This window comes from Stegostoma tigrinum, chromosome 25 (assembly GCF_030684315.1).
Source record: "Stegostoma tigrinum isolate sSteTig4 chromosome 25, sSteTig4.hap1, whole genome shotgun sequence".
Lineage (NCBI taxonomy): Eukaryota > Metazoa > Chordata > Chondrichthyes > Orectolobiformes > Stegostomatidae > Stegostoma > Stegostoma tigrinum.
In genome coordinates, this window is record NC_081378.1 from 31,611,312 (window position 1) to 31,637,894 (window position 26,583).

A 26,583-nucleotide genomic window follows, 5' to 3' on the forward strand; every position below is an offset into this window, starting at 1 on the left:
ATGTTTGGGTGGCGTAGGCTGGGTCCAGTGAGGGAGGTCAGGCTGTGAGTGGTCAGGTACAGAGCTGAGAAAGAACGGGGTCAGTTGCAGTGGTGAGGCATGGATGGTGGGGTGCAGATCATGGAAGGGGAGGAAACAATGTCCATTATGGGGAGCAGGGCGAAAGTGCAGAACAGGAGAAGGGGAAAGCACCTATGGCAACATAAAAAAAGAGGATGTTGAAGTCGGATGCAGATCAGGGAAATGAGGGAGTGCGTGAACTGGGGAAGGGTGCATCAAGTCCATTGGCAAGGCATGTGGTCCTGTGTCTTAGCGACTAAAAGATCTGGAGGAAGCGTTGTCAGATGTGACAGAACCAAGTTTAGTGTAGTTAGTCAGAAATTAGAATCTGTATTTAATGAGGTAATTTTTTGTCAATTTATTTTAGTTAATGTCATCAAAACCCTCCAAATTTTCAGTTTTAAATGAAGACATTCAGGGGGTTCTGTGCAGAAGAATTGCCCTGTTAAATCTTCAATTTCTCACACAATTCCTTCCGAGTTCAGGTTTCACAAAGGAATTTCTGTAGTATCCCCATTCATAACTCCCATCTACACTGGAAAACTGAGTAAGGTTATTGGAAAACATAGGCCTAAATACTTGACATTCATTAATCCCTTCTTTTACCTCAGTACACTAAGTAAGACATGACTTTCCCCTTTACAAATTCATGTTTGTCGTTTTTTTTAAATGAATGCAGCCTTGCCCAATTGACTATTGCTTTTGCGCTGGATGATAGTTTCTAGAAACTTTGCTGCCACCAAGTTGAAACTTGCTTTTACTTGCTAGCTTTATTCTTCACATAGAATCACAGAATCCCTAGTGTGGTAGTGGACCATTCAGCTCATCCTGCTCCCCATCATGGACATTGTTCCCTCCTTTCCATGATCAGCACCTCACCATCCATGCCTCACCACTACAACTGACCCCCTTCTTTCTCAGTGATAATGGGAACTGCAGATGCTGGAGAATCCAAGATAACGAAACATGAGGCTGGATGAACACAGCAGGCCCAGCAGCATCTCAGGAGCACAAAAGCTGACGTTCATCAGAGATGAAGGGTCTAGGCCCAAAACGTCAGCTTTTGTGCTCCTGAGATGCTGCTGGGCCTGCTGTGTTCATCCAGTCTCACGTTTCTTTCTCAGCTCTGTACCTGACCACACAGACCATCCTCCCTCACTATCCCTTAACCCTGTATCTCCCATGGCCAATTCACCTAGTTTATACATCCATAGATACCATGGGCAATTTACCACGACCAATCCACCTAACCTGTGCATCTTTGAATGCAGCAGGAAACTGGAGCTCACAAAGCACCTGTTTCATCATCCATGGGCCTCTTTAATGGATTTCCTTTCTTGTAACATTCTGCCATTCCCGTGTGGAAGTATGCCTCTCAATGACACACAAGCATCTCTTCACTGAAGGCAGCACATTGAACCGTCAGGATAATATGACCCAATTCTTTATTCCATTGTTTCTGCAACAGATCCATCCTCTGAAATCTGGCTTCCTTCAATAAGTATATTTTTAACCTTAGATTTCTTCAACTCTTTTTGAAGAATATCCTGCTTATTAAAATACAATAATCACAGTTTACCAAATGTTTTCTGACTGGCACTTGATTCATTTGACCTATCTTATTCTCTGGAACATTACACAGCAATGCCTCCTTCAGTGGTGTGCCAGAAACATTCTGATCAAGAAAATCTTTCTAAATGTCAGAGAAACGTTCTCTTCTCTGCTCTTTATCCTATTACTCATTATTTTATAGATTATAGACTCTTCCCTTCAATATTATTTATAGTTTTCACATCTGATTTCACTGCAAATTTGCTCCTCCATGTCTTTCCCTCCTGTTGCCGAGTAGTAGTGTCATAGAACTTCTACTGTGTAATAGCTCTAAACAATCCGATTCCACTCTCGAGCCACCCTTTTTAATAAAAAGCGTGAAAACAGGCCATTAGGCTCAAAAAGTCCACACCACCCCTCTGAGCAACATCCCATCCCGACCCATTCCCCTTCCCTATCCCTGTAACCCTGCATTTCCAATGGCTAACACACCTAACCAACACATCCCTGAACACTATGGGTAATTTAGCAAGGCCAATCCACCCAACTTGTACACCTTTGGACTGTGGGAGGAAACTACAGCACCTGACGGAAACCCACGCAGACGCAGGGAGAACATGCAAACTCCACACAGACTTCAAGTAAGAATTTCGGAAATAGCAAGAACTGCAGATGCTGGAGTTAGAGTCAATATAGTGTGGAGCTGGAGAAAAACAACAGGTCAGACACCATCAGAGCAGGAGAGTCGACATGTCGAGCCTGGATCCTTCATCAGGATTTATTGTTGTGTCTGAGATGATGCCATTGGATTAGAAAATGTATTGATGAAGGTCACATAATATTGCAGGATTATAAATGGTGGACTAGTCTGATTGCAAGTTTTGTGTAAGCTAAAAATGCCACTTGTGCATCCAAACCCGCAACGTTGACACTCCTGTTCATCTGATGCTGCCTGGCCAGCTATTTTCCTCCAGTTCCACACTGTATTGACTCAAGTAACTATTTGTTGGTTACAGACAAACAAAAAACTGCAGGTGGTGGAATCCAATGTAGACAAACAAGAAGCTGGAAGAACATAACAAGCAAGGCAGCATCTGGAGGGAAGGGGCAATCAATGTTTTGGATATTAACCTTCTTCAGGACTGGAGTAAGGGTAATACCCAAAAAACCTGACTACTCCTTTCTTCCAGATGCTGTATGGCTTGCTGTGTTCTTCCAACAGTTTATTAGTGCTATGTTTGAAATGATATTATTAAATTACAAATGTATTGATGAGGGCCAAACATTATGACAGGATTGAAAATGGTGACCTTGTCTTGATTGGAAGTTTTGTGTGAGCTAAAAATATCACTTGTACAATCAGTGACAAGTCATCAAAATTATAACATAACCTGCATGCACTAAATCTAATTAGGGAACACTTAGAGGCACAGAACAGGAAATGAAATGTGGTGTTTACAACCAGTCTGATCTTTTGTAATGAAAAGTTGTTGGTGGGATCTAATGAATTGGCATCAGTTTTTTTTCCACTCTCTCACTACAGTAACTTCATCTCCTGCCACTTACGTTCTTCTAACCTTGGCAACTTTATTAATCAAAATCATATTTATTGGCTTGAACTTTGATCTAATAAATCAACACAGAGTGGTTGTTGCAAAAAGTTACAATCAAATTTTAAGCATAAATTTATATACCCAACTCGGGTTTTTGAGATGTCTTCGGCTGATTTTAAGAGGATAGTGCTGGAAATGGGTCACTGCCATAAAAATGTCCAAGCCCTCTGGGTGAATTTAATTAATGCTAAGAAAAATCTATATTTTAAAACTGCCCACTTGCGCAGGTTTATGTCAGATCCTGTGTGCATTGATATGGAAATAACCTTGAGAAAAAACCCAGGAAGAGAAATATTCTTTCAAATAGGTTCAACTTGCACTAGAATTGGAAACTGTACCCAAAATGTCAATTTCACTCCACATTTTTATGTATTCTATCTTGCTAATTGTGCTTTACATCATTCATATGACAATTTATCAAAACCAAGCAATAATCCCGATAATATTGGAAAATCATTCCTCCATCCAATTCAATTTTTTTTCCACCTATTTGGACACCTCCTCCTAAATGTACCTATCCTGTTGGTCTTTTGTCTAATATCTAACTCTTGCAAAATGACATATAACAAACCATTCTGAAAGTGAAGTCTGTTCACGGAACTGTACATCAGTTGATTGAGGTGGTCAGTATTATTGATATAACTCATGTCCTGATTGTCACAGAAGGTTTCTTCTCTCACTCTTCCAGATCTGACACTGCATATAGGTTTAATCAAGCCTTCTGTCCAACTGAAAAAAGTTCAATCCATGATCCTGAAATCAGCCAGAAATCTCATTAACCAATCATACATGTAACTGCTAATTTGTTAGCAGACTTCCCATGGTTAGATTCACAACAAAGGATTGCAAGTCACACAAAATTACGTTTCTGTGACTCAGGCTGAAACTTCAATTTTCAATAACAACTAATAATGTTAGTTTTATATAACTGCTATACTTTAATGCATTAAGAAGACGAGCAATTAATACAGCTTATCTATTCCACAAATTCTTCTTCAACTTGACTAATTCTTATTTCTGAGCACATTGTTAAGCAAAATAGAATTTCCACCGTCTTAAGAGATCAAACGTTAGGAGGTAAGGATTTATACTCGTATTATTTATTTTACTTGGAATGAATATTCATTTACATATTCCAAAAAGCTCACTCTAGGCTGGCTGTTTAAGCAAATGCCTTCTGATTATTGTTGTCTCTCATAAGTATTATAAACAGGAGGATGAAATTGAGATATGTCAAGAGAACATTAATAGGTTGGTACAAAGGACAGGCATATGACAGATGACATTTATTGCAGACACTTGCAAAGTGATATAATTTGAAAGGAAGAACAAACCAGGATAGTACAAGATAAGCTTGGACCACTGAACGGGTCAGACTAAGTTGAGAAAAGAGATTAATAAAGCAGATTGAATCCTGGATTTCATAACATATGAAAGGAAGGAAGTTGTGGTGAACATTATTGAAAAACACTAATTTGTCCTCAGTTGTTAAAATGTGTGCAATTCTGTGTGCCACACCTTTGGCAAGGTGTTCAGAAAAGATTCCTAAGAATAGTTCCAATACTTAGAGTCTTCAGTTCCACAGAGTTGGATTTTACCTGAAAATCAGATCATTGTCGACTTGTTGGCAAAGTTCAGAGAGATGTTCTGTCTCAGCAAGATTTCTCAAGAATTGTGTCATCAGCTGTGGACGACACCCCTACAACACCCACCTCATCTGATCTTCCCTCTCACCACAGAAGTACTTACAAATACCAGGGCTTCTTTGGATTGCAAGTGCCAGCACCATATTTAAAACGTAGTTGTGCACTAGGTCAAGTGCAGTTACATTCCTTCCAAGGAATGAGTGTGTAACTGCATGCATGCGTAGCCATTCTGAAATGCCATGCATGCCAGTGGGGATTGCAGCATTACCTTCCAGCTCTGAAAGCTGCTACCAGGTGTGGACCTCAGAGGGCTGTGCAAAAGAAAACATACTGCCAGGGAAGTCTGGTCTGGAGATGCCTTGCATGGTTCTTTCTCAAGAATTGTTCTGGACATGGACAGAGGAATACTGGCACCCTACTTTGCCTACAGATAGCTAGAGATTGATGTGGACAAGAAGGTGCCAAGAAAACACACAGTAACTACACACTCACATAACCCCAAATGCACCCCCTTACAATACTCATACCTGACAGAATTCCCTTTTCTATCATCACTGTAGTGTTTAATTTAAGTGTGACTTCAACTTCCATTTTTGGAAGTCTGCAAACCTCTTCTTGAAGCCTTTACAGAACTGAGTGTAAACTTTAAAAACTGAAAGAATTGTGGATGCTGTAAATCAGAAACAAAAACAGAAATTGCTGGAACATCTCAGCAGGTCTGGCAACATCAATGGAAAGAAATCAGTTAACATTTTGGGTTGAGTGACCCGTTAAGAGGTACTGAGGAACTTTGTTTAAACTTCCCCAACTTTTAATAAATGCTTCAAGGTTTTAACAGGACACTTTTGGTCTGAAACTTCTAATAAACAATTAGTGAGATACCACCATTTTAGCAATTCTGAATTATATTATGCCTTAATCTGAAGCTAAAAACAAAATTCAAATATTAAGTAAAACTAAAAATAAGCTTTTTTTAAAATTTGAGCCATGGCTGTCTTCTAATCAAAACAAAAATTAAATGACTCTCCAGGGAGTTTTCAATCTCACTGTTTAATTTTGACCTCACTCCAAATGCCGCTTCTTTACAAAGAGCATGGAGCCAATAGGCAGCAAAACTCTGTGGTGGTGGATGAGGCCATCCTCCTCCACACTTTCAACCTTGTGGAGGTTCAAACAAAAAAAGAGAAAGAACCTGCCTCTGGGCAGGACAAAAAACAACTTTACGGCCTTTCCACCATAAATTTCCCGGGACTCATCTGACCAAAGCTCCAAGGCCACCAGGCTCTACAGCAAGACAAGCTCCCTCCAGCCAGCCAAGCAGCTTCCTTGACAGATAATGGGAGGGAAAGGAAAGCAAATTTTTGTCGGCACAAGTTGCATGGGTGAAATCTCATAGTAATTATATTCTTGCATTTGTAAATATACGTTCACTTTGCATCATCAGTTGCTTGCATGGTCATTTTTGATGCAACTACAAGAATGAAGGGATAGAGGCTAGCCATCCTGAGCACCAAATGATTCTAAAGGATTCAAGGTGTGAAGTGAATAGAATCTGAACCGTACACAAGCTATGGGACCCTTGCTACTTTGGCAACTAGGGTGAATGCCTCAAGGCCACAATATATGGCTTGTGTATCGCAGTCTTCGCAGCCATTAGTTGGATTGATTTGTGATGTTGCATGGCATGGCCATTATTGGGGTCTTGGGGCCAGGAACTGGATTCCACACTGCAAGTCAATTTGTAAGGTTCATATACGACATCTTGCGATTGCAGGTGTCTTTCAACTGCATTGTATATGTGTCAATTAAACATTTTGCTCTTTGGCAGATTTCACATCACAATTCAACAGCCAGTTTAAATCAACTTTATCTCCCCAGTTTATCCCACAAGCCTCAGGCACACTACTTTGTAATGCAGACATTGTCATCCACTGCCCCTACTGACACCACGGTGGAAATGAATGGTCAATGACCTCCCACGCTACCTATTTCCCTCTCATGCTGTATTGGCTCCCCTAATCTTAAATATTATAGACTCCCCTACCCTTGATAACTGTCATTCCCACTGCAACCTATCATCCTGCCTCCGTAAGACTGACTTCCTACAGTGGATATCCTCAGCTTCCTTCTCACGCTAGTGGTCCCCGATACGTCTTTGAATTTTATTGGACAGGGCCTCACAGAATATGATTCACTCCTTAGACTGACAGCCATGACTGATGGCTGACGGATCTCTGCGCAGCTCCCTGACTAGCTTACCATAACTCCTCAGAATGACTGCATAGGATGCACAGGGTTGAGATGGCCCAGTTCCTAGACTCTAAAGTTATGAAACCCCTGTCACTGACAGTCCCAAGTGATTAACTGACCAGATCCAAACCCCAGACTGATTGGAGGTTGCCCTAGGCTTACCATGCCAAGGCAGCTGACTGCAGGATGTTTTACTTGACTTAACACAGAGCCACACTTCCCTTAGGTGGTAGTAAACTGCCACAGAGATGATGGATCAGAGGCTCCTTCTAGGTTGGAGCTGTATTATGATGCTTATCCAGAATTGTCTTGGGAGGAAAATGGGGAGAGAGAGATAACTGGTGGTGGCTTAACCAAACGACCAAGGTAAGACGTTGAAAAGGTGGGTCCTTCATGGCAATCTCAGCCAGTGGAATCCATGCTGTTGGTGTTAATCTTCATGGTAAATGAAGGCTCTTGACAAATTGTCAGGAATATTTGAGATACTCGAAAACAATACTGACATGATAAAAGAGAACACAGCTCTTTGACAAATATAGCTCAATTCAGGCAAACATGAAAAAGCCAATTTTGTGAAAAAAAGCACAAGGTATAAAAATATAGGAAACCTACACAGCCAACAGAAACATAAATTCAAGTGCAGCTGTTGATTTTCTGCTGATAACTGGAAATTAGCAGATCGCTTCACAAGAAAAGGCTCGACAGACTAGGCCCATAGCCTCTGGAACTTAGATGAATCAGAAGTTGCTGAATTGAAACATATAAGATCTGAGGAGACTTAACGGGTTGATTTCAAAAGAATGTTTACTGTTATTTGAGGATCTAGAGCCAAGGGTCAGACAGTACCCAAATGTAAAATTTCATTCTAAAGGTAGCAAAGCTGAACTATAAAGTGCCATGCATAGCTTTCAAACAGATCAGGGGAAACAATATTGAAAGATCACATGAAACTCTAACTTCATGTATAATGGCTGTTATATTGTTTGATTTTTAAAGGGTTACTTTTTTTGGTTTTTCCAGGGACTCCTTTTTCATTTTAAAGGCAAGTGTCAGGCGCTGTATTCTGGATATGATTTGATTAAGCGACCATTAAGTTTTAATCAAAACACTTCTTACAACACAGTTAAAAAACAAAAAGAACAATTTGCATAACTTTATTCTATTGAAATACTTAATGTATTATTTAACAACTTATCATCAACGACTCCAATGTAGGCGATATTCCATAAGCACACCCATGGCAAAGGCAATTCAGCAACACAGTTAGACAGTTATTATTCTCAAGTATTGCCTCTGCAATCTGGAAGAAAAGGAACAATCTGTCCCTTTTGATTTTTTTTTAAGAGGAAGCCTCGCTGTCTAAGCCTTCACATTAGCAGCACAGAACTCCAGGTTTTGCTCTAGCAGCCAGCCAAACCAGCAACAACTGACAGCAAAACCAAAATCCTTCCTGGTTTCAACCCAAAACATCAGCTTTCCCGCTCCTCTGATGCTGCTTGACCTGCTGTGTTCATCCAGCTTCACACCATGTTATCTCCTTCCTGGATCTGAGAGAGAGCCTGACCCAACCCACTCATGATTCTTTTGTCTTGTATACCCAGGGAGAACTCAACTGCCTGTCTGAAGGAAGCATTTCAGTACCACCGTGGCAATGCCCTCTGCATTATAATTGCATTCACCTTTCTTTTGTTGAAACCGTTATCCTATCGCTCTCCTTCTCCGAGACCCTCACTCCCCATTTTGCATCCCCACCCTCCAGCTCTAAACACACACCTCTCTAAGAAACATCCTGCGACTGGGGAACAGTTCCTCACAGTCTCTGTGCACTCTCTGTACAGTTATAACCTTTTCTCTGATTGCCCCCATGATTGATTTTTCATAAGTGCTTTGGGAATCTTGGGAATGCATTTGCCTTGCCTGCTGTTACCATCTATTTTGAGCCTTGCCCATTACTGCATTTCATTTTACTTTTTATATCTCATGCCCTCAAGTAATCTTCCATGATATTGGAAGGTAATACAATACATAACATCACCGTTTGAAATATAAACTAGAAAGCTGATTTGCTAAACAGTAACTGGTTAGGTGGACAGACCACAGTAATAAACACGCTGTAGTGTCTCCCCTTAGGCAATAGGAAAATAAAATACAGTGGCATCTGCTGTTTTCACCTGTAATGTAAGCTGAATCAAACACAATAGAGAGGAAATTGGTTTTGGTCAGTTGTGCTGTACGGGTAAGACCAATTGAGTAGTGAGTTCTACATTCGGTACAAATATATGTTCAATTTAATTTTATATTACTTCAGTCTGCCAACTCTCCTCCCTCCCCACACCCTTTACACTTTTGGAGAAAGTTGTATGGAAGAAAGGTAGCATGGAAGAATTTGGAGTTCATGAGTAGCATCTTATTGAAAAGGTCCTCAGCTCTCACTTGGCTTTTGTACTCACCTTCAACATTTCTCCTATTGTGCCTATTCTCAAACAGATGGATACCTTTCCTGTATTTCTGCACACTAGCTCTGCACCCTCCTCCAAAAATGGCAATGATGCTGAATGGTGCAACACATGAACAAAGGCCTGTTGAGATAAATAGTTGCTCCACAGTTAACTAGAGTACCCCGTGATGGACTGGAATCCGGCATAAGTTGGTGGTGGGTGCTTCCATTCTCTCCAACCATGGCAGCTTTATACACTACACGATTGCTGATAAACAGAAAGTATCTTTATAAAAGGGTGGATCTCTAAAATCTGCATTTCTGGTCTTACCTAGGGCAGATTACTTATATTCACTGATAATATGTCATGAGTGAGCAAGGGTAAGTGAGAGAGCGAGAGGGAGAGGTTTAGAAGAAGAGATATTAAAGGGTTTTAATTGCTGTGCTAAAACAGCAAGACAAATGACATGGTAAGGGTTTCCCCGTGAAAGACACAAAGCATAGTGGGATTAGGAAGATAAATAATAACAGATAATTGATGAGCTTTTCGGAAGGATTACGTGGAATGGGATAAGAAATGAAGATGCCTAAACACACTACTATGCTTGCCTCCAGCCTTTGTGGATCCAAAACTGCATGCTATTTCTTTGCTAATAGTAGTATTCCACTGGTGTCAGACTCTATATAGAAAAAAGCCTTCCTTATATTCTCCCATTTTTCCTTCTGTTAATGCCAGTTACTACTTTAAATAGCAAGTAGCCTAAATCTGCCTTGAAAATCAAGAAGCCTGAGGCAGTTTATCAAATGAGATGAGAAGAAACAAGGTTTATTATGGGATCTTCTAGTTTGTATACTATAGTGTCCACTAAACTACTTGGAGTAAGAATTTCAAATCCTATTTCAACATATTGCTGGGAGGTATACTTTTGGCATAACAGATTTAAAATAATATCAATTCCACTAGAACAGAAACAAATCGAGCTTCCTCATTCCTATTTCGCCATTCATGGTATCGATTTAAGGTTTTAAACAAAATTCAATTTAAATTAATAACTAAAAAAGCAGGTAAGTTTACAATTGGGCTGCCGTATTAAAATTAAATATAAATAACAATAATCATTTTAAGTCAATAAAATTAAAATATTCAATGCTTATTTGTCATATTATTCCCCCAATTGTCTTTATATCAATGACTTAAAATGTGTAATCCAAATTCCCTCAACATCGGTGGAGATTTTATATAAAAAAGGATTTTTTTTTCCAATTTCTAACATGAAAGAACCAAATGTGGTGACTGGAAGAAAAAAAAAGAGAGAGAATGCATTGTCTTTAGCTGGAACAATGCTAAATAAAATATGTTTTGCACAATCTCAATCTAGGCAGATGTGTCCACATGACAGGGTCCTTTCTTTCCTCTTTGACTGTAAACTGCCTTTGCCAATACTAAATGAAATCATGTTTCCTGTTGCCAGGTGTAATGCTGTGGGTCATGGAAGGTTGACAGCTTGTTTCTAGTTAGGAATGTCATTGCTGTACTTTTGTCACATTTGTTTTAATGAGCCGTGAGAGTATTAGTGTTCAACATTCATTGACTGTAACTGAAATTAGACAAGTTTACCATCCTAAATTCATATCAAGCACCACTAGGTATGATAATGTAAAGTGGACTACTAAAATTTTCTACTTTGTCCTGTGCTGTAAACCAATTATAAAAAACACAAATTGATGCCCACTCCTGCCTTTGATATGGAGCTGCCGGTGTTGGACTGGGGTGGACAAGGTCAGAAGTCACATGACATCAGGTTATGGTCCAACTGGTTTATTTAGAGCCACAAGCTTTCGGAACGCTGTTCCTTTGTCACTTGAAGTGACTTCACCGGATGACGGAACAGCGCTCTAAAACTTCTGATTTCAAATAAACCTGTTGGACTCCTAACCCGGGTGTCATGTGACTTCTGACTTTGTGCATAAAAATGTTCATGATATAAATTTATTCAAAAATCAAGAAATAATGCTCAGAATGGAGGAAGCAGCAATTTGGACTCAATTACTTTTTCCGGTTCATCCTTTTATGCAGGTGCCAAAATGGCGGCCTTACTTGAGTTTAACATGCAACATTGCAAGGCTGCTAGAATGTCTACAGTTAATCACAATAAAGGTCTAATGACTGACTTAAGTAATAGCAAATTTGTATACATAAAACTGGGGGCGGCACAGTGGCTCATACTGCTGCCTCACAGTGCCAGGGACCCGGGTTCGATTCCAGCCCTCAGGCAACTGTCTGTGTGGAGTTTGCACATTCTCCCCGTGTCTGCGTGGGTTTTCTCTGGGTGCTCCGATTTCCTCCCAGAGTCCAAAGATGTGCAGGTTAGGTGGATTGGCCAAGCTAAATTGCCCATAGTGTTCAAGGAGGTGTAGATTAGGTGGGTTATAAGGGAATGGGTCTGGGTGGGTGCTCTGAGGTTCAGCGTGGACTCGTTGGGCCGAAGGGCCTGTTTCCACACTGTAGGGATTCTATGTCATCCACATATTTAAGGTGTGGGATCTTATATAGTGAATACACTGGAGATGTCTTTCACTCAGCAACGAAGAAAACATTGTTTCTTGTTTCTACTTTAGTTATTTGTTATATTTATTATTGGATATGCAATATTTAAAACTCCTTTATCTTTTAATTTATAATGAGAAAAGACATTAGATGTACTTCAGGTTTTCACTTATTATAGCAGCAGTGCAAACTTGAACAAAGTAACGAATTATGGTTCGTACTTCGGAATTCTAGCACCTTAAGACAATTAAAATTTTCTTTTTAGTTTTTTTTAAGATCCTGCGTAATAATGAAGTAACACCAAGATAACTATATTTTCTGGAAAAAAACAATATTGGAATGCTAATACAGTTTTATTGTAGTGTATGTAGTCTGGCTACAAACAAAATGCAAAGTAATTTCAGTGTCTTTACTTCTAATTGCCAAGGCTCAATGTTAACATCAATTTATGTATTATAAAGCACAGAAACAGTCCATGCCATTGATCATGTCCCACTCGAACCTCCTTCCTCATCTAACTATATCAGCACAACCCTCAATTCTCATCTCCTTGGAAGCTGATAATACATCTATGTCGGTTACTCAAACTATGCTGTGGTTGTGATTTTCACATTTTCTCCACTCGCCGGGTATACAAATTTCTATTTGATTTCAGGCTGAAAGTCTAACTACATGGTCCATAGTTTTGCTCTTTGACAAAAATGGAAAAATCCTACGCATGCCCACTCTATCAAAGTCCTCCATAATTTGTCGTACCTCATTTGGTCACCCCTCAGCCTTTTCTACCGGTGTTGCACCTCATCTGCTTATAGTATTTTTCTTCTATGTGAAATTATTAGCTTCATTAACGAGAAAAGGTAAGGCTGTCTATTAGATTAAATTCCAAACGTACTTCCAAGTTATTCTCAGTTTTGACACAAAAATGACTGGAATATTATTTTGACAAGGTGTTATTCATCACTAAAGAACTGATAAGCCTTTCACTGAACATATGGGGCTTGGCCACACATCCTAAAACTCAAAGTAATGGCTTTTTCAAGTAAATTAAAATTCTATAAACACTGATCTGCCTATTTAGGAGAATGAGGAATGAGCAAAATTGAAGCATTGAGCTTACATCATATAATCGCAAATACTGAATCTGTTAACTGAGTTTGCACTGACGATCACATCTATGAAATTAGCACAAGTGATTAATGGGGAAACCGATACTCTTCATTCTTAGCAGATTATATTGCCTATAACTTTAATGGAGGCGTTAAAATAACATGAAAAAACTCCCCTATAAAATTTAGCCATTAAATTCCAGCCTCACACACAGTAATCCCTAAAATCATCTTTAAATCCACTTTTTATTTTAATGTCGCTGCAGTGCTGAGCATTGGCATTTAAGACCTCAAATTATAACAGCAAGTTTATCTTTTACAATTCGATACAATGTCGAAATGTTGGAAGGGTAATCTCTGACAGATGACATTACTAATTAAGTATTCATTTTAAAAAGAAAATTATGAAGAAAAATTGAAAGGATTACAGGTAAATATCTCAGGTCAATGTAATAGTTCATAGTGTCAGTCAATGCTGATCATTTATGTGCTTTCTCAAAAAGATTTCCAATATAACTAATCAAATTTGGACAGTGTAACCTCTTCTTTCATTGGGTTAACACATAAGCCTCAAATTTTAAACTCATGGTCAGGAAGTTCTCATATTAGCCAGCCTGGAGCTATTGGGGGGAGGCAGAATAGGCTGGGTACACTTTGCCTGGAACTTCAAGGGCTGAGGGGTGACCGTATTGAAGTTTATAAAGTTATGAGAGGCATGGATACAGTGAAGAGCTAAAGTCTTTCCCTCAGGTTGGAAAGTATAAAATTAGAGGGGATAGGTTTAAGGTGAGAGGGGGAAAATTTAAAAGGGCCCTAAAGGGCAACTTTTTCATGCCAAAGGTAGTGTGTGTATGGAATGAGCAGCCAGAGGAAGTCGTGGAGGCTGGTACAATTACTACATTTAAATGCCATCTGGATGGGTAAATGAATAGGAAGGGTTTAGAGAGATATGGGCCAAAAGTTGGCAAATGGGACTAGATTAATTTAGGATATCTGGTCGGCATGGACGAATTGGGCCAAAGGGTTTGTTTCCATGCTGTAAACCTCTACGACTCTATTACACAAGTTTCTGTCGGTACTCCTGAGGCCTATAAAAGTAGAGATCCGGCACTTAAAGCAAGCTTGCATCCCGTAATAAGATAGTTCACTAGGCAATATTAGTTAAATGCCAGATACTGAGACAAGCAGAAGGTCTGCTACTTAATTTTCTAATACCACTCTGGAGGTTTCAGTCGATTAACATATTGTAAGAAAGGAAGCCGATTCCAGTGCTCCAGATTCATCCACAAAACCAGAATCAAACAGGCTTAGAGATATAAGCTGACAAAATCATTACTGTCAGAATTAACCACAGGAGCTAAGTTTGATGTAGAAGGTGCAGTGATTGCAATGGGCTTAGCCAGGCCGACATCACCGAGTGTGAGCTCCCTGATTGGGGGCGTTCATCTATCCAATCATGGAGACCTGATAAAATGAGGAGTGCTAGGCATCCTGTCACTCCGAGAGCTGAATCAGTGTGAAGGGTTTGCCACGTGTAAATAAAGGGTGACTTAGTGATAGGATACTGGTTTCTGAGGAGCTATTTCAGTGGCAACAAAAGTAAAACAAGGGCCTGAAGAAATTTGCTCACAAAGGTCATCTTTGAGTTAGGGCAAGCATTCTGACATCATGCCGTAATTTGAGAAGCTTGTCTCATTCGATCCTGCCGAAGACTAGGCCCAGTGTGTGGAAAGAATGCATTTTATGCGCAAATGAAAACTACTGAGTAATTCTCTTGACAGCTTGTGGACCTGTAGCTTTTGTGGTTATTAGGTGCCTACCTTTCCCTAAGGCACCAGACGCTGTCTTTCAAGAGTTGACAGATTTAGTTAAGTAATATTATAACCCCAAGCCTCCTCTAATTCTGACATGCTATTGATTTTACTCAGCAATTTGAGAACAAGGTGGTCCATGTTGGGATTTTTGTTGAGGTTATGATGACTGGCAGAAGCATGAGACTTTAATTTAACCCTTAATGAGATACTGAGATTCCATTTGGTACGTGGGATTAACGACGTAACCATGAAAAAGCACCTACTAGCTAAAGTCTAACTGGACTTCAAACAGGTACTACCACTGGCTTTACCATTGGAAAATGCAGTAAGTGGAGCTTATGAATTACAGGGCATTCTGATGGAAGTGAACACTCTTGTTAGGCCGACCGAGCTTGGGAAACACCACTTGAGTGAAGGCAATTGCTTCACTGACGACATATCCTGACCAGAGAGGCTTTAGGTCAGCTCAGAGGACTTGAGACACAAAAGAGACCCGCTTGACCTAATTGGAGGAAAAGAACTCAAAAGCTGATATCCAAGAGCAAGCACACAGCCTGGAAAGTCCACCTATACCTGGTTGAGAACAGTAAAATTATTTGGCACCAACCAAATCAGAACCAATCAAAATAAATGTCTGGTGAATTTGTCACCCAGTTCAAATGGAGGTCGATACCAGTGTGGCCCTATCGGGGATTACAGAGCCAGTCTTTAACAAAATTCATTCTGGACCCCAACCCTTAAGTTTGCTCAGGACCCCGGCTAGACTGAAAACCTATACTGGGAGCCTTTACAGATTAATGGTCCGTCTTTGATCTCTTAAGGGAAGCTGCTGGTTCAGTTATCACTGATTCAAGTAAAAGGCACAAGTTCAAGCTTGTTGGAGTGAAATTAATTGAGAAAGATTCACTTTGATTGGCTCAACATTTCTCAGCTAGAAAATGGTTGCCTAAATGAAATTCTAATTAAACACCCAGAAGTTTTTCAGGAATGTCTAGGGACTACTAAGGAGCCAAGGCCACCTTGCTTGTTGATCAGGAAGCAAGTCCATGATTTTGCAAGGTTCACCCAATGCCATTTGCCTTACGAGCAAAAGTAGAGGCAGAAATCAGGATGTTGGAAGGCGAGGGAATCATCAAACTGATACAGTTTGCAGAATAGGCAGCACCAGTTGTACCAATTTGAAGCCCGGTGAGTCGGTTTGCCTTTATGGGGATTTTAAACAAATGGAAAACTGCTTTTTGCAACTGGATAAATTCAGGATTCCTCACAGAGGATTTATACACACCTCTGGTGTGGGCAACTGTCCTTCACAAAGCTGGACATGGGCCATGCATACGTGCCACTGCAGTTAGATGGTGATTTCCAGTGTAAGCTGCAGATAACACCCATAGGGATTGTACCAATATGCAAGACTGCTATTTGGGGTATTGTCGTCCTGTGCAATTTTTCAGCAGACGATGGAGAACATTTTACAAGGTCTACTCAACGCTGTTATTTATCTCTATGATGTGCTTATAAAAATGCAAGACCAATAAGGAGCACTTAGAGAACTTGGACAGCGCTTATTCATTTCTCCCAATGTGAGTGTTCCAGGGCACCTTAAGTGACCTACTTGGCTAGAGAGTTAACAAGACCAAGTAACACCCCGGTTCCACGATGAAGTTAGGGAAATCAAAAATTACAGCCAGCAGCTTCCCACATTTGTGGGAATGGCTGGGTAAGCCCTGGACTCAGCTGCACATCATGCATGTCTTTTCATGGGCTGAATCAATGTTCTAGTCGTTGTGGATACCCACAGATGAACATGCATAGTTCATTAAACCAACACAGGGGCTATGATTGAAGAACTGTGCACAGCTTTTGCAATACAGACTCCTGGAAGTGTTGGCCACTGGTAATAGGCTAACTTTTACCCTCAGAAGATGTGAGTATTTCCTAAAGTCGAATGGCATTCAACGTACAAAGACAGCTCCATACCATTGATCACCAATCGCCTGGCAGAAAGTACAGTCCAAACTTTGAAGGCAGGCTTAAAGATACAGCCGATAGCTTCATTAGACACAATTTGATCATAGGACCACCCCTTGTGCAACTACAGGGATAGCTCCAGCAGAGTTACCAATGGGGAGAAGACCCCCACCAGGTTCAGGAATGCCACTATCAGACACAATACTCCACTAAGTGAGAGAGTGTTTACTTCAGTGATGAAGTTTGGTGTAGGAACCACAGGAGTGGCCCTGCATGGGTGGGAGGTATGGTTGACATGCCATGCTCTGTGGAACTTTCAGAACCTGTGGGTTCTCCCTCACTTCAAGCACTGAAGTTATCTCAGAAACAGAGATGGACATGGCAGATGTCGTCTCAATGCCTCTGCCACCTGAAGAAGTGAATTAATTTTTTCCAAGATGCTCCAGGCATAAGTGAGCTACTGTGCACGACATGCCACCTGTATCTGAGGCATAGTTGGCAGAACCTGACCGAGTGCTTGATTGCCCAGGAGGAACTACAGGAGAAAGGACTGGCCCATTTCTTCAGGATCAGAGGAGGAGCAAATGTAGTGAGTCTAACAAGGTCAGTAGGTGTCCCTCATGGAATGAGTTCCCTGTTTGAGCCAGATTAATAGACCTAATCTGGGAGCCCTGGCTGATGCATAAGGACAGGAGTATCAGAAAGTTTCTGTTGAGTCTGAGAGCTGACTCCGAGGCAGATGGACCAGCGTCAAGGACTCTTTACATTTAAATAAATGATGACAGGATTCCAGCCCCTGTGGAGTTATTTCAAAATGAAGTTCAGTTACCTCCAGACTAGCCAGGGTGAATATAACTCTCCATCATTCTAGCTGCTTCAGAGAACTCCTGAATTGTTCTTTCAGTTCCACCCAAATTACAGTGAACAATTCCTTAATTTCCATTGCATCTTTTAGTAGTGCATGCTGCACCAGCTCTCTCACATTCCAGGTACAATCACTTCTTACCTTGTTCTTTTCACATTATGTGCTAACATCACTCCCTTCTGACATCAAACTACTTGCACAATGACCTACAAGATCAAAAGCATTTATGTAGAACCTTTGGCAATAAATCATCCCGGAACAATTATCAAAAATAATATGTTAGATCAATAGATAACAGGATAGGAAAATAACCTAATTTAATGAATTACATGAAATAAGTACATTTTGAAGACTGCATATGTGCAATTTTAAAATGTGTTGAATTATTTTTGAGCTTTAAATGTGAATGGCCATCTTGCTTTTAACATTATTAAATCTGACTATAGAGGGAATTACAACATGGAACAGTGTTGGACTTTCAATGAAATGGGGGGCTGGATTAATGTTTGAGGAAATGTTTCACATCCTTCTTGGGAAAGCAGGACAACCACTTTAAAACTGATTATCACACTGTTGTAGTGATACTTCAGCCAAGCTAAGAAGGCAATGCAATTTTTGGACTACTTTGAGCAATACACACACGCAGCAAAATTTGGATATATAGCATGCTTTTGTCAGGTGCCACTTAAGAAATGACTTAAGAAATGAGTCCACCGCCTCACTGAGCAACACTTGGAGAGTGTGCTAGCATCTTCCATGTGTCTACCAGGAACATGCAGATTATAGGATCAGCCAGAATGTAAACACTGATTTGACACTGGAGTTGGCATTTTGGAGCCCATAATACTTCAGCACACACCCGCTCTTAAGCGCACAAAGCTAAATATATATTCAGCAGCAGGAAATAATTTCCAGCATTCTTTACAGGAATCAACATTTTACAGGTTCATCACTTATTGGGTGCAGCTCCAATTGTAGAGGGGTTTAGTGGCTTCAAGACTTCTTTAAAGTTGTTAAATTCTACAGAGAGTAATATGGGTAGGTGCTCAATGCTATACTCCTATTTCAGGGATTCTGCACAAACTGCTTTCTTACAAACATGGCTACACTAATATGTATTCCTCTTGGATTTAAGCAGCATAAGGACAATACATAGAGGTGACATGGAGCAGGACTAGCTGAGAGAGTTATGGTGGAAGAGGGGAGAATGACTGTTCACAGAAGGACTTGTCCATTCGGGGAGAAATTGTTAGAGGTCTATGTCTCATGATATCTGCCTTACAATTTGTCACTTGCTGCATTCACAGCTCCAGAGCAGGCAAGGAGTAGATTGTCAGTGGCTGTGCTCATAAACAACAGAACCTTGAACATTCAGGCTCCTTTGACACCAGAACTAAGACAATGGGTGACCTCTAAATGTATATTAGTTATGCCTTTCTTTTGAGTGCTAATTTTCATTGCAGAAAAGCTTTATAGCTGGCCTCTCAATACATCTTTTTCTTTTATTGTGCATAACCTCAGTCTGAGTATACCCAACATTTCCTGTTCTTATTATAAATTTCCATTATCCACAGTGTTGTGCCTGGGCAACAGAACTCATATGGGATCTCACCCTTTTGCAAGTAGATATCACACATGCTCAATGCCTCATCACTGATCAAATCTTCCCCTGCGAGATCTCCTCTAAAGTGTACACAATATCATTACCTGAGGGAGGTGGCTGAGTGTGTGGATTTGAATCACCGTAATTCCTACTTATCACTATTCCTGCACTTTCACTTCTTCCTTTTTCACCTCAACCCAGACAGGTGATCAAGAGAAAAGCAAAATGGTAGGGCGATGAAGAAGAGGTAAGCAAAGCAGGATGTGGGGATCATGTGCATAATCAGCTATGAAGAGCCAATCATAGGCCCCTGCAAATGAAATTTAACACTATCACAATGCAATTGTCAGACTGCCCAATCCTCTCTGTCAGTGCTGTATTGCATGGGTAAAGAAGGTGCAAAATTCACAATGGAGATCCACATGAATCTGTAGCAAAATATTAAGACAAAGAACACAATATCTTGCATACGTCAACTTCAGGAAAGGGGAGAACCAGTCATAAATTATGGAATTTGCACCTTCATCTACAGGCAACAGGAGGAAGGCAGGATAACGACCCAAAACTGCCATGAACAAGAGTTGCAAACTCTTGGCTGTCTCCTTCCACAGTGTAAGATGCCAGATTCAAAGCATACATCTCATTCCTACTAATGCTTCACAGGCCAGTAATTCCAAGCCAGTTGTTGGAATCTCTGAACACAGCAGTTGTCTTACATTGGTAAGACTGAAATTCTACAAGATAGAGGAGGAGAGCAAACCAGTGGCAGCAGAATCGACATGATATAGGGGGCTGCAGCTATAGATGAACAATCAATGCATAAAGAGGGAAACAAGGGTCTTCAGCTCGTTGAATTGTCTAAATAGAAAGGGCATACTGAAGGTGTTGTAGCTATCTCTAGATGACTGGAAACAAACCATCTCCTACCTCAGCCACCCTCTTCAGGCAGATCTGCAGCCAAGCTTGGAAGGAAGTCTTACGCTGGGGGAGCTGGAGATTAGTGTTATGTTGCATTATTTCAAATCAGTTCCTTTCAAAACTTGTATGGCAGCTGCTGATGAGCAATCAAAATTGCATGTGAGGATACTGACGCACTTAACAGGAAAGCAATTCAAGATTTTGCAGTTCACCATGGAAACATACAATCATGGGTTCTGCAATCATTTTGGGCTCCCTGAGTTCCAAGGGGCCGTTTGCAGCACACATGTGGTACTCTGAGCTCCCCGCATCATCCTGCATTCTCAGCTCATGTGTGACCACATACAACAATTCCTTCAGATGTGAGTCCACTAATCATGTTACTGTCAAAGCACTTACATTCTGCATTACTCCCAAGTTCCTTGAATGTTTGCATCCTCTCCTACATCTCCAGGTGTGGCTCCTGAGTGACACGGCAGAAAGCATGGCTAATGAGTCCAGAATGAAAATGTCAATCTGATGGTAAACAGATATTGAATGCAGCACTTGCTAACTTTGAGGGGACAACTGGGCTTCTGAAAATGTGTTTTCATTGCCTGGACCTTTCAGGAGGAGCACGACATTCACTAGCCAGGCTTCCCCTTGTGATTGCCTGACAATGATTGCACAGCACACAGTAAACAACCCCACTCAATAACCCAAGATAATAAAATGTGAGGCTGGATGAACACAGCAGGCCAAGCAGCATCTCAGGAGCACAAAAGCTGACGTTTCGGGCCTAGACCCTTCATCAGAGAGGGGGATGGGGGGAGGGTCTAGGCCCGAAACGTCAGCTTTTGTGCTCCTGAGATGCTGCTTGGCCTGCTGTGTTCATCCAGCCTCACATTTTATTATCTTGGAATCTCCAGCATCTGCAGTTCCCATTATCTCTCCCCACTCAATAACCCAGTTCATCCCCTCCCCCCACTGCACCACACAACCAGCCCAGCTCTTCCCCCCCAACCCACTGCATCCCAAAACCAGTCCAACCTGTCTCTGCCTCCCTAACCGGTTCTTCCTCTCACCCATCCCTTCCTCCCACCCCAAGCCGCACCCCCAGCTACCTACTAACCTCATCCCACCTCCTTGACCTGTCCGTCTTCCCTGGGCTGACCTATCCCCTCCCTACCTCCCCACCTATCTTCTTTACTCTCCATCTTCGGTCCGCCTCCCCCTCTCTCCCTATTTATTCCAGTTCCCTCTCCCCATCCCCCTCTCTGATGAAGGGTCTAGGCCCGAAACGTCAGCTTTTGTGCTCCTGAGATGCTGCTTGGCCTGCTGTGTTCATCCAGCCTCACATTTTGTTATCTTCACTCAATAACAAGGTGAGTTCATAGAAGAGAGGGAGATGGAGCAGCCGCCCAACTCCTCAAATGAGGGGAGAAAAGGGGAGTCTGACAGAGGCGGAGGGAGTCATGGTGCCAGCAAAATAAGGCAAACATGCTTGAGAATCCGATGGCTAGATCTGAGAACTAATTACTTTACATGAACATTTGAGGACAGTTAGACTTAATGGCCAGTCATAATGCATAAGCCCTATTGTCTCAAACATATGAGGGCCTGGGCCATCTCTAGGAAGACTTAGAATTTAACAGCAAGTACATTGAAACATGAGTGTATGCATCATTTTTCTACTTTAATAAATCATTTGTACTCTAACACATAATTGAATGTTGTCTTTTTTTTTCCCCTTAGTACCTTGTAGAATATTGAGTGGATATAAAGCAATTGTTTCTCTTTGTTAAAGGGTCAATAACAAGGCGGGATAATATTAAGGTAAAAGGCAGGAGGTTCACAAGAAAATTGAGGAAAAGGAGTTAGTGGGCAATTGGTATGCATTGCCTGGGAAGGCAGATGAGGCATGAAACCTCACAATCTTTACAAAGTACTTTGGTGAACATTTGAAATGTCATAGCATTCAAGGCTAAGTGCTAGCAAGTCAGACTGGTGTAGATTCAGAGTAGTTTCTTTTCCCCCCCACTGGAAAGCCCTCTTCTATACATAGGATTTAATACTTCATTTCTACTGTTAAGAATCATATGTCCACTTTTTAAAAGAAATTTACTTCCTTTTGTAACAAAATAAATTGCAGTGGAGAATGTTGCTTTGCAAAATCACAGTTGGTTATCTCTGCCCCTTCTAGATTTTAATCTTTGGAAGTAACTCTCATTTTAAAGATTCTGTTGCCCAAACTGACTCGAGTGCATTGATTGGAGCTCAAAAGCACAGGGCAGCCAGTTCAGACTTAACAAATTCAGACATTTGTAAAAAAAAGTGTGGAATAGACTGTGAAAGAACAGAATGGATGCAGGCAGTGTCAGCAAATTTAATAGGCAGCTGAATTTTTTTTTTGATGAAAGAAGCAATTCAGGAATTAAGTGTAGGTCTTCCTCTGCCTTTTTTCCTTGAATACCACCTGCAGACATGGTACTGTGCAAGGGACAAATGAATACTAATACCTTTTTCCCCAGCCTACTCCTTGACAAATCTGCACTGAAATATGTGTAGCTTATCTTAGACTCAGCACCTGATGGCACCTCAAGGGAGCACAGCAATGTCAGTTATTTGTAACTTAATACAGTGCTCTGTAGACAGATTTTTCATTATAAAAGAGAAGAAAATCAGCAAAACTTGATACTACTGATTCCTGAGCTGTTGTTGCAGCATTTCTTTGAAGTAACGGAAATGTTGCTATGTAAAGAGCACGTTTTAATATTTTTAATTTAAATTTAATTTTAAGAAAGACAAAAGCACTATTTAGTGCTTTATAATCCATGTCCAACTTGCATGCCCTTTTGTGATGCAGCTTACTTAGAGATAGATGAGTGACCAGACAGCACTAGAGAAAAGCAGGCCAAATATATAATTTACACGGCAGAATCTTAGCAGGCTCTGAGCAACATGAGCCATGTTCAGCCAGAACCACTTCAACATCTAGATTGTCACAGCGCATCTTTTTTTATTGCTCTTCAAGTGGCAGGTTACACGCTAGGTAGCAGTGAATTATCAAATGGTGATTATTATTTATTAGATGTCTTATTCACAGCCCAACTTGCCACGGGTTGTAATCTTACCCAACCTGACAATAAACTATCTGCTGGGAAAATTCAACATGGAAAGTAAAATGGGTTCCGACTTGCTGTTTGCTCCAAACCATCTCCACATTGGACGTGATCAATGGGCACCAGCCACACACACCCATATCTATAAACACTGATATCTGACATGTTCCAACCTTAAAACACACATGGAACATTTGTAAACCATTTACAGAAAAGACTTCTGCACTCCAATGCTACACTGGCAACTGTCATTGTCATGTTGTTGCAAAAGAAAAATCACTGTACTCAGGAACACACAGCCAGCTCAGGGTGTGAACCAGGCTGCATCTCCAGGCTGTGTGCTCAGTCATAGCACTCATTCACTCAAATGTTGCTACTTAGCCAAAAAGAACACAAGATTCAGCTTCACTGCTTTTAAAAATGTATTCATTGGATTTATGCATTTGAAAGTGATTTCTTGAAAGAATTTATGTAAACTATTCAACATACTACAGATAGTTATCCGACAGTAATGGATTTTAAATTTTAAGAGGTTCACTAATTTTGCATTATTAACCCTTTGGCCTCACTGACTTGCATTTATCAAAAACCCACTATGTGGACCTAGGTTTTTTTTTCCCAAGTTAAAGTTCATGCAGACTTTGTGCTATACGTAAAGAAACTTATTGTTATATGTGCAGCAATGTCAAGTGGAAGCTGGAAGTAACTGCTGAGCAACAATGGTGCTGGAAAGCATTAAGGTGTGAAATACATTTCTCAAAATTAGGAAACTATGTAAAATAAATTTTGATCTTGCAAAGGTTACAACCAAGGTCTTGGATAGCTAGCCCTTTTTTAAAGTCACCAACGGTGACATTTATCAAACTGAGCATAGTTAAATGCCATTGAAAGCATGAAGAAAAACCTTTTGTCTAATTAGGACACTAAATCATTGCTGTTCTTTCTCATGTAAAAAGATTGATTTTGGGTTTTTTTTTCCCCCCTTGCTTTTTTGCCAAATCCAAATTGCATTCAACTGCACATTTGTTCACTCCCCCCGCCCCAACCCAACCCTGAAAGCAGAGGGATAAAGCACAGACAAATGTAAAAGGTTGTACTTCATTTATCATGTGGGGAGAGGTTATTGTTTGCAAATTTCTGTACACATAACTGAGCTGCTCCCAATAAGTCTCCATGAATCTTGCAATGTCAGTATACTTCAGCAAGGGAAATTGGGACTCTGAAAATCCAGGCATCTGACAGAAGCAATGGGCAAATTAAGCAAAAATGAAGTATAGCTACTGTGTCAGTAAACTGCATTTCACCTAATTTTCTTTTCAGTATTGTTGGGAAAACCACACTACATGAGTTTGTTTTGAAATACAAATATTTCCACTTTAGTGTTAGCAATGTATGATACAATGGCATGCTAGATAAAGGAAAGTGATATGAAGTTTCAATTATTAAATCAAAAATAACACTAACGTGCATGAAGAACATTACATACTAAGAACGATAACAAAAGTATACATTTTTTCAACACAAAATGCATTGCTTTTATTTTAGATGGTTGCAGAATGTCAGTTATTTGGAACTCAGAAGTTAACAACAACTAAACAAATATGTTCATATATTAGCCAAAGTAAATTCAAATGCTAAAGCATCTTCTAATCCCCTTTCCGTATTTTGAGGGGACTATTTTCTGAATGATATAGCTAGGATGTATGTGATACCATTTAGGTTTTTGGGCTCTTTAGGGGCTTACATGGTACGGCCACATTGGTCTAAAATGAAGTCTTGTGGAGTAAACAAGATGTAGTTCATTGTATTTCTACAACTATTAACTGATAACAGGCTCTACAGTCCTGAAAAGACTATTGGGAAGAGCGAGAAGACAGTAAGGACTGCAGATGCTGGAAGCCAGAGTCAATGTGGAGCTGAACAAGCACAGCAGGTCAGACAGCAGAGGAACAGGAAAGGCAACGTCTCAGACCAAAACTCTTCATCAGGACTGGGGAAGGGGAGGGGAGTCCAAAAATAAATTGAGGGAGAGGGGTGGAGCTGGGAAAAGGGGAGGTGGGATGATGATAGCTAGATGCAGGTCGGAGGTTGTTGTGATAGGTCAGTGGGAAGAGCGGAGCGGCCAATTAGGGGACCGGTTCATGGAGCATTTGTGCTTTGGGCACACCAACCAACTTGACCTTTCGGTTGACATCCACTTTCATTCCCCCTCATGACACATCCATCCTTGGCCTCCTCCACTGTCAGTGAGGCCAAATGTAAAGTGGAAGAACAGCACCTGATATTTGGCCTTGGGAGCTTACAGGCCAAGGATCTGAATATTGGCTTCATCAGCTTCAAAATTCCTCCAAGCCAGCCTTAGCCCCTGACCCACCCTAACCTGTCCATCTTCCCACTCACCTATCCGCTTCACTCTTCCCATTGACCAATCACTATAATCCCTCACCTGTATCCACCTATCACGATCTCACCCTCCTTTCCCCACCCCCAGCTCAGCCCCAGCTCCAGCCCACACCAACACCAATCTATTTCTGGGCTCCCCTTCCCCTCCCAGTCTTGAAGAAGGGTTTCAGCCTAAAATGTTGACTTTCCTGCACCACTGGGAGGAGCCAGCCTTGGGTTGGTTTTCCAACAAGATCTGACATTACATCCCACTAAATCTTCAACTGGGAGACCAAATGCAAACTAAATGATTGTATTGCTCAAAATCTTGATTCACTCCTCAAGCTTGACTTTTGAGTTTTCAGTTAATGCCACACAAATTCTCATCATACATACATTTTGTTCGCTTCACTCCCGACCTTCCGTCCACACTGGCTTAATGAAGCACAATGCAAACTTGTGCAAATGCAGTTCACCTCTTGAGCAGGCAATTTATAACTTTCCATTCTCAGCTTGGAGTTCTGCAACTTGCACTCTCATTTTCAGACAGCAGGTACAGGAGTATAGGTAACAGTGTAGGTTCTACGGTTGGTTGCTATTACTACCTTTTCTAACCCATTATTTGTTTCTTTGTTCTATTATCACTCACATTTTGACTTTTGCCATCATGTCTTTTTATTCTTTGAGCAATCCTGGCCTCCACCTTACTACAGGCTCTTTC

General features: G+C 40.8%; 1 long non-coding RNA gene across 2 annotated transcripts in view; it reads right to left on the reverse strand.

Annotated features, from left to right (window-relative positions):
• The window catches only part of LOC125463069 (uncharacterized), a 150,432-nt gene that overhangs the window by 112,856 nt on the left and 10,993 nt on the right, over positions 1-26,583 (reverse strand). The window contains exon 1 of one of the 2 annotated variants that reach the window (XR_007249752.2): positions 18,000-18,066. The exons of the other annotated variant lie outside the window; for it this stretch is intronic. This is a non-coding gene — a long non-coding RNA (uncharacterized LOC125463069). Of the gene's footprint in view, positions 1-17,999; positions 18,067-26,583 lie in introns of those variants that run through there. 2 annotated transcript variants of the gene reach the window in all.